Source organism: Pelecanus crispus, chromosome W (assembly GCF_030463565.1).
Source record: "Pelecanus crispus isolate bPelCri1 chromosome W, bPelCri1.pri, whole genome shotgun sequence".
NCBI classification, from domain to species: Eukaryota; Metazoa; Chordata; class Aves; order Pelecaniformes; family Pelecanidae; genus Pelecanus; species Pelecanus crispus.
In genome coordinates, this window is record NC_134675.1 from 76,433 (window position 1) to 87,619 (window position 11,187).

Genomic DNA, 11,187 nt, shown 5'->3' on the forward strand with positions numbered 1-11,187 from the left:
GGGCTCCAGAGCTGGACGCAGGGCTCCAGGTGAGGTCTCACCAGAGTGGAGCAGAGAGGCAGAATCACCTCCCTCGACCTGCTGGCCACGCTTCTTTTGATGCAGCCCGGGATGGGGTTGGCTTTCTGGGCTGCAAGTGCACATTGCCGGCTCATGTCCAGCTTTTCATCCACCAGTACCCCAAAGTCCTTCTCCGCAGGGCTGCTCTCAATCCCTTCATCCCCCAACCTGTATTGATCTTGGGGGTTGCCCCATCCCAGGTGCAGGACCTTGCATTTGGCCTTGTTGAACCTCATGAGGTTCACACAGGCCCACGTCTCCAGGTTGTCCAGGTCCCTCTGGATGACATCTCGTCCTCCTGGTGTGTCAACCGCACCACTCAGCTTGGTGTCATCTGCAAACTTGCTGAGGGTGCACTCGATCCCACTGTCTATGTCACTGATGAAGATGTTAAATAGCACCAGTCCCAGTACGGACCCCTGAGGGACCCCACTTCTCACCGGTCTCCATGTGGACATCGAGCCATTGACCACGACCCTCTGGATGCGACCATCCAGCCAATTCCTTATCCATCGAACAGTCCACCCATCAAACCCATATCTCCCCAATTTAGAGAGAAGGATGTTGTGGGGGACTGTGTCGAACGCTTTACAGAAATCCAAGTAGATGACATCCATTGCTTTTCCCTTGTCCACTGATGCAGTTACTCCTTCATAGAAAGCCACTAGGTTGGTCAGGCAGGACTTGCCCTTGGTGAAGCCGTGCTGGCTGTCTCGAATCACCTCCCTGTCCTCCATGTGCTTGAGCATATCTTCTAGGAGGATCTGCTCCATGATCTTCCCAGGCACAGAGGTGAGGCTGACAGGTTGATAGTTCCCAGGGTCCTCCTTTCTTCCCTCTTTAAAAATGGGCACAACATTCCCCTTGTTATTATTAGCATTACTATTTTACTTTATTTCAATTATTAAACTGTTCTTATCTCAACCCAGGAGTGTTTCTCACTCTTACTCTTCCGATTCCCTCCCCCATCCCACCAGGTCAGGGGGAGTGAGCGAGCGGCTGCGTGGTGCTTAGTTGCTGGCTGGGGTTAAAATACGACACTTATACATACATATATATGTGCTGGTTTTGGCTGGGATAGAGTTAATTTTCTTCATAGTAGTTAGTATGGGGCTATGTTTTGGATTTGTTCTGGAAACAGCATTGATAATACAGGGATCTTTTAGTCACTGCTGAGCAGTACTTATACAGTCAAGGCCTTTTGTGCTCCTCACACTGCCCTGCCAGTGAGTAGGCTGGGGGTGCACAAGAAGTTAGGAGGGGACACAGCTGGGACAGTTGACCCCAACTGACCAAAGGGATATTCCATACTGTTGAAGGTTAACTCTGAAACTCAGCTAACATCTTATCAGGCCAAGATGTTTTTGTAAGCTGACGAGTAAAGGACACTTCATGATCCCTAATCAGAAGAACAAACATTCAGTATCCTTTAACCAAAGACATCCTGGAGCAACTAGACCTTGAACAAGTTCTGAGAAACTGATAAAAGGAACATCCTGCCCCATCAGGTGCCGGAAAAACTGGATGATTGCTGAAGCACAGTAACTGGGGGAAAGGTAATTCCTGCAGAGGGAGATCACGACCACCGACTCAATTTAGGACCAAAAGGATTTGCCCCCCCCACACCCCCATAAGGAGCATGCATGCTAATTTACATAGCAAGAGAGGCTAATTAGAATATAGTTGACCAATAGCAGATAGGATGGTAATTACTCATTGTAAAAAGGATAATTACTAACTCTGTAAGTTTTGTCTATAAATAAGGCACAGAAAGTCTCATTAGGTGTGCTAGCTTTGTGGAATTACCACCTAGCACTGTCATGGTTTAGCCCCAGCCAGCAACTCAGCACCACGCAGCCGCTCGCTCACTCCCCCTACCCTGATGGGATGGGGGAGAGAATCGGAGGAGTAAGACTGAGAAACACTCCTGGGTTGAGATAAGAACAGTTTAATAATTGAAATAAAGTAAAATGGTAATGATAATAATAATATAATAATGATAATAATAATATAATAATGATAATAATAATATACAAAGTAAGTGATGCACAATGCAATTGTTCACCACCCGCCGACCGATACCCAGCCAGTTCCCGAGCAGCGATCGCTGCTCCCCAGCCAACCCCCCCCAGTTTATATACTGAGCATGATGTCATATGGTATGGAATAGCCCTTGGGGCAGTTTGGATCAACTATTCTGGCTGTGCCCCCTCCCAGTTTCTTGTGCGCCTGGCAGAGCATGGGAAGCTGAAAAAGTCCTTGACTAGCATAAGCAGTACTTAGCAACAACTAAAAACATCAGTGTGTTATCAATATTCTTCTCCTACTAAATCCAAAACACAGCACTATGCCTGCTACTAGGAAGAAAATTAACTCTATCCCAGCCGAAACCAGGACAGTATCCACCCCTTATTCTATACCATCTATGTCATGCACAGGCCCTCCCCTTTCCAATGTGTTCCAATTAATCACCACCGCTTTCCCTATCTTGATATATATACACAGATATCATTCCCTTCGTCTATGGCCCATCCCTCTAAAATGTCCATTGAGTTCATTTAGCCCATGACTTTGGGTTCCATCTGTCATCACAGTGTTTCAGAGCAGGAGAGGCGGTGTGCAGTGTTGGACTGTTACATGCTGAAGTCAGTTCTCATTCCAACACGGTTCCATCAAAGTTCATTTTCATTAAGCTCGGCAATTCTTACTGCAATACGATTGATGTGGAATATAGCAATCATAATATACAGTATTATATACTTAATATTAACCTACTATATTATTATATTAACATTATACTATATTATTATATTAACATGCAGTTAAGAGATAACATACAGTTAAGAGATGACATACAGTATTATAAAACAATTAATATCATACAATTCAGTTCATTGGCTATTTTCACCCAAAATCAAATTCCCTTTGAGGTACACATTGGACTTCCCCATCCTTTTGCATCACCCACCAAGTGCACCCAGGTCCTTGACCAAAAGCAATCCCATGAATGGGTTTGCCTTTGCCAGAGGGGGAAGTAACCAAGACTGTCTTCCCCAGCATATTTTTTATGTGCACTACAGGGACTTTATCTCCTTCTACAGTACGTAGAAGTGTTGATTGGGCAGGGCCAGCTCGATTGGCAGATCCCCTGGTGTTGACTAACCAGGTGGCCTTTGCTAAATGTGTATCCCAATGTTTGAATGTCCCACCACCCATTGCTCTCAGGGGAGTCTTTAACAGTCCATTGTATCGCTCAATTTTCCCCGAGGCTGGTGCATGGTAAGGGATGTGATACACCCGCTCAATGCCGTGCTCTTTGGCCCAGGTGTCTATGAGGTTGTTTCGGAAATGAGTCCCGTTGTCTGACTCGATTCTTTCTGGGGTGTCATGTCGCCACAGGACTTGCTTTTCAAGGCCCAGGATGGTGTTCCGGGCGGTGGCATGGGGCATGGGATATGTTTCCAGCCATCCGGTGGTTGCTTCCACCATGGTGAGCATATAGCGCTTGCCTTGGCGGGTCTGTGGGAGTGTGATGTAATCAATCTGCCAGGCCTCCCCATATTTATATTTGAGCCATCGTTCACTATACCCAAGGGGCTTGAACCGCTTGGCTTGCTTGATTGCAGCGCATGTTTCACACTCATGAATAGCCTGTGCAATACTGTCCATAGTTAAGTCCACCCCTCGATCACGAGCCCATTTATATGTTGCATCCCTTCCTTGATGGCCTGAGGTGTCATGGGCCCACCAGGCTATGAATAGTTCACCCTTATGTTGCCAGTCCAGATCCACCTGAGCCACTTCAATCTTAGCAGCCTGATCTACTTGCTGGTTGTTTTGATGTTGTTCAGTGGCCCGGCTCTTGGGTACGTGAGCATCTACGTGACGAACTTTTACAACCAGGTTCTCTACCCGGGCAGCAATATCTTGCCACAACAGAATCATAGAATCATAGAATGCTTTGGGTTGGAAGGGACCTTGAGAGATCATCGAGCCCAACCCCCCTGCAGTAAGCAGGGATTGAACCTGTGAACTTGGCGTTATTAGCACCATGCTCTAACCAACTGAGCTAACCCAGCAGGTCAATGCGGCAGCCCAGATTGGTTTGCCTCTGCGCTGCCAGTTGCTCTGCTTCCATTGCTGCAACCACCCCCACAGGGCATTTGCCATCATCCATGTGTCAGTACAGAGATAAAGGCCTGGCCACTTTTCTCGTTCAGCAATATCTAAAGCCAGCTGGATGGCTTTCACCTCTGCACACTGACTCGACTCCCCTTCTCCTTCAGCAGTTTCTGCAACTTGTCGTATAGGACTCCATACGGCAGCTTTCCACCTCCGATGCTTTCCCACAAGGCGACAGGGCCCATCAGTGAACAGGGCATATTGCTTTTCATTTTCTGGCAATTTATTATACAGTGGGGCCTCTTCAGCATGTGTCACCTCCTCCTCTGGTGATATTCTAAGGTTTTTTTCCTTCTGGCCAGTCCATGATCACTTCCAAGATTCCTGGGCGACTGGGGTTTCCTATTCGAACCTGTTGTGTGAATAGTGCAACCCACTTACTCCATGTAGCATCAGTTGCATGATGTGTAGAGGAGACCCTCCCTTTGAACATCCAGCCCAACACCGGCAGTCGGGGTGCCAGCAGGAGCTGTGCTTCAGTACCAACCACTTCTGAAGCAGCTCGAACCCCTTCATACGCTGCCAATATCTCTTTCTCAGTTGGAGTATAACAGGCTTCGGATCCTCTGTATCCCCGACTCCAAAACCCTCGGGGTCAACCTCGAGTCTCCCCTGGTGCTTTCTGCCAGAGGCTCCAGGTAGGGCCATTCTCCCCAGCTGCAGTGTAGAGCACATTTGTAATATCCTGCCCTGCCCGGACTGGCCCAAGGGCTACTGCATGAACTATCTCACGTTTAATTTGTTCAAAGGCTTGTTGTTGCTCAGGGCCCCATTTGAATTCATTCTTCTTCCGGGTCACTTGATAGAGAGGGCTTACGATCTGGCTGTAATTTGGAATATGCATTCTCCAAAAACCCACAACGCCTAAGAAAGCTTGTGTTTCCTTTTTGCTAGTTGGTGGGGACATAGCTGTTATTTTGTTGATCACATCCATTGGGATCTGACGGCGTCCATCTTGCCATTTTATTCCTAAAAATTGGATCTCCTGTGCAGGTCCCTTGACCTTACTCTGTTTTATGGCAAAACCAGCCTTCAGAAGGATTTGGACTATTTTCTTTCCCTTCTCAAAAACTTCTTCTGCTGTATTGCCCAACACAATGATGTCATCAATGTACTGCAGATGTTCTGGAGCTTCACCCTGTTCCAGTGCTGTCTGGATCAGTCCATGGCAAATGGTGGGGCTGTGCTTCCACCCCTGGGGCAGTCGGTTCCAGGTGTACTGAACACCCCTCCAGGTAAAAGCAAACTGGGGCCTGCACTCTGCTGCCAAAGGGATGGAGAAAAATGCATTAGCAATATCAATTGTGGCATACCACTTAGCTGCCTTTGACTCCAGTTCATATTGAAGTTCTAGCATGTCTGGCACGGCAGCACTCAGCGGCGGTGTAACTTCGTTCAGGCCACGATAGTCCACTGTTAGTCTCCACTCCCCGTTAGACTTTCGCACTGGCCATATGGGACTGTTAAAGGGTGAGCGAGTCTTGCTGATCACTCCCTGGCTCTCCAGTCAACGAATCAGGTTATGGATGGGAATCAGGGAGTCTCGGTTGGTGCGATATTGCCGCCTGTGCACAGTTGTGGTAGCAATCGGCACCTGTTGTTCCTCAACCTTCAGCAACCCTACAATCGAAGGGTCCTCTGAGAGACCGGGCAAGGTGGACAACTGTTTAATTTCCTCTGTCTCCAAAGCAGCTATACCAAAAGCCCACCGGTACCCTTTTGGGTCCTTGAAATACCCTCTCCTGAGGTAGTCTATGCCAAGGATGCACGGAGCGTCTGGGCCAGTCACAATGGGGTGCTTTTGCCACTCATTCCCAGTTAGGCTCACTTCAGCTTCCAGTACAGTGAGCTGTTGGGATCCCCCTGTCACTCCAGAAATACAAATGGGTTCTGCCCCTCTAGAATTTGATGGCATTAGGGTACACTGTGCACCAGTGTCCACTAGAGCCTTCTACTCCTGGGGGTCTGATGTTCCAGGCCATCGAATCCACACAGTCCAGTAAACCCGATTCTCCCTTTCCTCCACCTGGCTGGAGGCAGGGCCCCTCTAACACTGGTCATAGTATTCACTGTTCACTCCTTGTAAATGTGAATCAAAAGTCCCTTGATTAAGATCGGGAGCAGAATTAGCCCTCCTTCTCTGTCTGGGGAACTGCTCGCTGGAAACTGGAGCTGGAATTTTCCTGGGAGAACCACCTTTTGTAAAAGTTTTTCCTTGCAACTCATGCCCCCGTGCCTCTAGGGTCGAGGTGGGTTTTCCATCCCACTTCCTCATGTCCTCTCCGTGGTCACGCAGGTAGAACCACAGGGTGCCCCGTGGTGTGTATCCTCTCCATCCTCTCTCTTGAGCATAAGGACATTGACTCCTAATGGCTGAGATACTGGTCCGTACAGGTAGGGAGTAGGACAGATCCTCTCCGAGTTGTTGGAACTCTCGGCCTATTTTTTCAGACAGTTTTTCCACAGCCGAGACACAGGCCCATAGGGAGGAAGACAGACTTTCTTCATATTCCCGGAGTCGTCTAGCCACTTCATTCACCGTTGGTGCCTCGTCGTCTTTCCAGGCCAGTATTGCCAACGAGTTGGCATACGATGCTGGTGCGCTCCGTACCAACTTCCGCCACATGGATTGTGTGCACCTGACTTCATCTGGATCTTTGGGTAACTGCTCATCATTCAGGTCACTATAAATCACCTCCAGCACGCCTAATTCCCTCAAGTACTGGATACCCTTCTCTATGGTGGTCCATTTGCTTGGACGGTATAAAACATCCTCCTTGAAGGGATACCTTTCCTTCACACTTGACAGAAGTCGCCTCCAGAGGCTGAGCGGTTTTGCCCCTTTTCCAATTGCTTTGTCAATGCCCCCTTCCCTAGAAAGGGATCCCAGCTGCTTGGCTTCCCTACCCTCTAAATCCAGGCTACTGGCCCCGTTATCCCAGCATCGGAGCAGCCAGGTGATGATGTGCTCGCCTGGATGTCGACTGAAATCTTTTCGCATATCTCGCAGCTCACTCAGGGATAGGGATCGGGTGGTCGCCATCTCATTTATGGGTTCTTCCTCCTCTGGTTCTCGTGATGGCCCTGGTTCATCTTCATCCCTTACTAAACGAACCGATTTCCTCGTGTATTTTTTCTTCTGTATAGGGGCAACTGATACCGGCGCAGGTTGGTTCTCTGGTTTAGCCGCAGTGTCTGTCACTGGGGTTTGAGTAGCCGCAGTGCCCATGGCTGTGGTTTGAGTAGCCGCAGTGCTCGTGGCTGTGGCTGGAGTAGCCACAGTGCCTGGGGCAGGGGTTTGAGTAGCCGCAGTGCCTGTAGTGGGGGTTGGAGTAGCTGCAGTGCCTGTAGTGGGGGTTTGAGTAGCCACAGTGCTTGTTGTTTTGTCATCAGATCCAAAGACCTTCTCTTTCTTTTGAGGGTAGTGATTAGTGTTGACCACGGCTCGATAGGCATGGGCCAGTCCCCAGCATGTTGCAATGATTTGTGTCTCTCTGGAGCTACCAGGGTGACAACATACTTCTTCCAAATACTTTACTAATTCTTCAGGATTCTGCACTTGTTCAGGGGTGAAGTTCCAAAACACTGGAGGTCCCCACTGCCCTAGGTACTTGCCCATACTATCCCACACACCCTGCCACTCATAATTATCCAGCCTTGGGGTAGATCTCTGGATGATATTTTTAAACTGCTTACTGACCTTTATCAAAACGGAAACAACATTCCCAAGAATTATCAATAGAAGTATCTTAACTGCCCAGGGGTGTTCAAGATACAGGAAAGTTGTTGTAATGAAGGAGGAAACATCATAGAGAAAGCAGCAAAGGTGCCATTCTGTATTTCCTCCACAAGAAGCCTCTCAGAGTAAGAAGTATAATTGCTAACTCTCTCCATGAGGTAGTACCCGAAGTACAGTAGTGACTTCTGTATGAAACCCAAATACCAAAGAATGCTCAAGGTCAGGGTTTTGATAAGGAGCCTCCCAAGCAAAAGATCATGAATCACTGCAGAGCATAGCACACTACACAAACTGACAGCAAGCTTTAACGCGTGCTGCAAAAAAAAGAACATGGCGCAGATCAGATGAACTAATATCGTGACTGGCAACTGTTAACAGACTCCTTAATACACTCTGGTTAATCTGTTGTTATCTCAAACCCTTCGTGCCCCACGTTGGGTGCCAAAAAGGACTGTCGTGGTTTAGCCCCAGCCAGCAACTCAGCACCACGCAGCCGCTCGCTCACTCCCCCTACCCCGATGGGATGGGGGAGAGAATCGGAGGAGTAAGAGTGAGAAACACTCCTGGGTTGAGATAAGAACAGTTTAATAATTGAAATAAAGTAAAATAGTAATGCTAATAGTAACAGTATAATAATGATAATAATAATAATAATGATATACAAAGCAAGTGATGCACAATGCAATTGCTCACCACCCGCCGACCGATACCCAGCCAGTTCCCGAGCAGCGATCGCTGCTCCCCGGCCAACCCCCCCCAGTTTCTATACTGAGCATGACGTCATATGTTATGGAATGGCCCTTTGGTCAGTTTGGATCAACTATTCTGGCTGTGCCTCCTCCCAGTTTCTTGTGCCCCTGGCAGAGCATGGGAAGCTGAAAAGTCCTTGACTGGCATAAGCAGTACTGAGCAACAACTAAACCATCAGCGTGTTATCAGCGTTATTCTCATCCTAAATCCAAACCACAGCACTGTGCCTGCTACTAGGAAGAAAATTAACTCTATCCCAGCCGAAACCAGGACAGCACCCATCTCTGTGCAGAAATGAAATAAAATTGATATCTCGACTCAGTGTCTGAATCAGATTGTTGCACACCAGGTAACGAACTCCCTTTGTGAGACAACAATACCATATGACATCATGCTCAGCATACAAAGCTGGAGGAAGAAGGAAGGGGGATGTTTCGAGTTATGGTGTTTGTCTTCCCAGGCAACCATTACACTTGATGGAGCCCTGCTTTCCTGGAGATGTCTGAACACCTGCCTGCTGATGGGAAGTAGTGAATGAATTCCTCGTTTTGCTTTGCTTGCATGCACAGCTTTTGTTTTACCTACTGAACTGTCTTTATCTCAACCCACAAGTTTTGTTACTTTAACTCTTCTGATTCTCTCCCCCATCCCACTGGGAGGGGGAGTGAGCAAGTAGCTGTGTGGTGCTTAGTTGCCATCTGGGGTTTATCCATGACAATATATATGATATAATCCATCAGGTCTGGCATCCATCTCCAGGGCGGTCTAGTCAGGAGCAGCAAAAGATGGAGACTAGAGACAAAACTACAACATAGACCTTATGGGCCCATCCACAAGCTAGAGCTGAAAAACAAGCTATTTACAGTGTAAGCCTAAAGGCTGTTCAGAAAACAAAACTAATAATAGAACTTGAGACAAGTACACTTGCAAGACAGCTCATACTAGAAGGGTCCAGGGCTGAGCTTAAATGGAGCTCCTGGGGCGGTTGGCAGAGGGTGGGGGTGGAAACCCCAGGTGAGGCTGGTCAGGGCCATTAAGACCTATTAGTGCCCTCAGTGTCCTGACAATAGCTTCCCCTTCTCATCAAGGTGTGTTCTCACACCTTATGGAGAGCTGGGTTTAAGAGGAGCAATTGCTATCAAGACATGTAGTTTCCGTGGGTTGTCATGAGGTTGTTTCATGGGTACGGAGCCAGGGTAGGAGTGGGGAAAGGGACATGGTATGGGGGTCTAGGAGGTGAGCAGGGGGCTTCTGGCTGTCACTGAGGGGCCCTGTAGGCTGGGCAGGATTGGGGGAGGGGGGATTTCAAGCTGCCACTGAGATAGAGTGAAATTCTCTCAATGACTACATAACATAATATTGTAGTGAAACTGATATTTAGTTCTACGGTGAACTGAACTGATCCAGCGTTCATTTGTTGCATAAAGGCAGAGAATCACTGTACTGGGTTGGATAACATGACTTCTATTTATTCTCCATTTTTCCATGGTTTCCTCAAAATCATTGCAAGAAAATGAACAATTCTTCCAAATCCGTGGAGGAAAAAAGTAATTCTCAATTCTATGAGGGGATGTTAAAAGTGGCACTGTCCTTCTGATTACATATTAAAAAAAAAGTGTGTTTTCAATGTGTTATTCTCCACATCATTTTCCTAAGATCCCTATCTGTATCTAAGTTTTTCATCCTGAGGTGCTAATCAGAGCCTCTCAAGAAATAGTTTTGGCTGAGAGAAAAAAAAAAAAAATCAACAGCTTCCTACTGTGTACTGCTCATCCCCCCTGCTTTTGGCTTTTCTGCCATGTAGTTCACTGAGTAGCTCCTATTGGCTTCAGTGGCTCCAAGAACAGGACTTTGGTGTCAGGCAGCTTCTCCACAACAGAGTTGCCTGGAAATCAGTGCGTACCAACGAAGAGCTGCCCTGGAAACAAAATGTTTTGGCCCAGGTAGACTTTACCACTGAATTTCCTGGGTCAGAGTAGATGTATCCTGTTTATGAGGTTGGAACCTGTTCCTGAAGCATCTATTTACTTCCACTCCCTGAGCACATGAATGAGACATCATCCATCTATCCCAGGCCAGCTAAAGTGTGTATGCGGGTTGAGTTGTTTTACTTTTTTACGCAGACCATCACCTCCTAAAGTGTTGCACCTGGTGAGACATTGATCTCTGCTGGAAAGATGAACAGAGAAACTGGACCAAGCCTAAAGTCCCCTCCTGTCCCCCAGGGTACAGATGTGATAAGACAAAGCGGCCAGGCAAAGCTGACATCTACCACAGCTTCTGTCCAGACTTCCATACTCCCTGCAACTAGCAGGGCTGCCTGGCTGAGGAGATAACAGTGCCTTTGTTTACATGCTGATGTCCTATTGAGTCACCAGAGATTGAAATGAGAGCGTTAAGAAAGGTGCAAACTATCTTCATTCCTATTGGAAGTCCTCTAACGGACTGTTAACTTG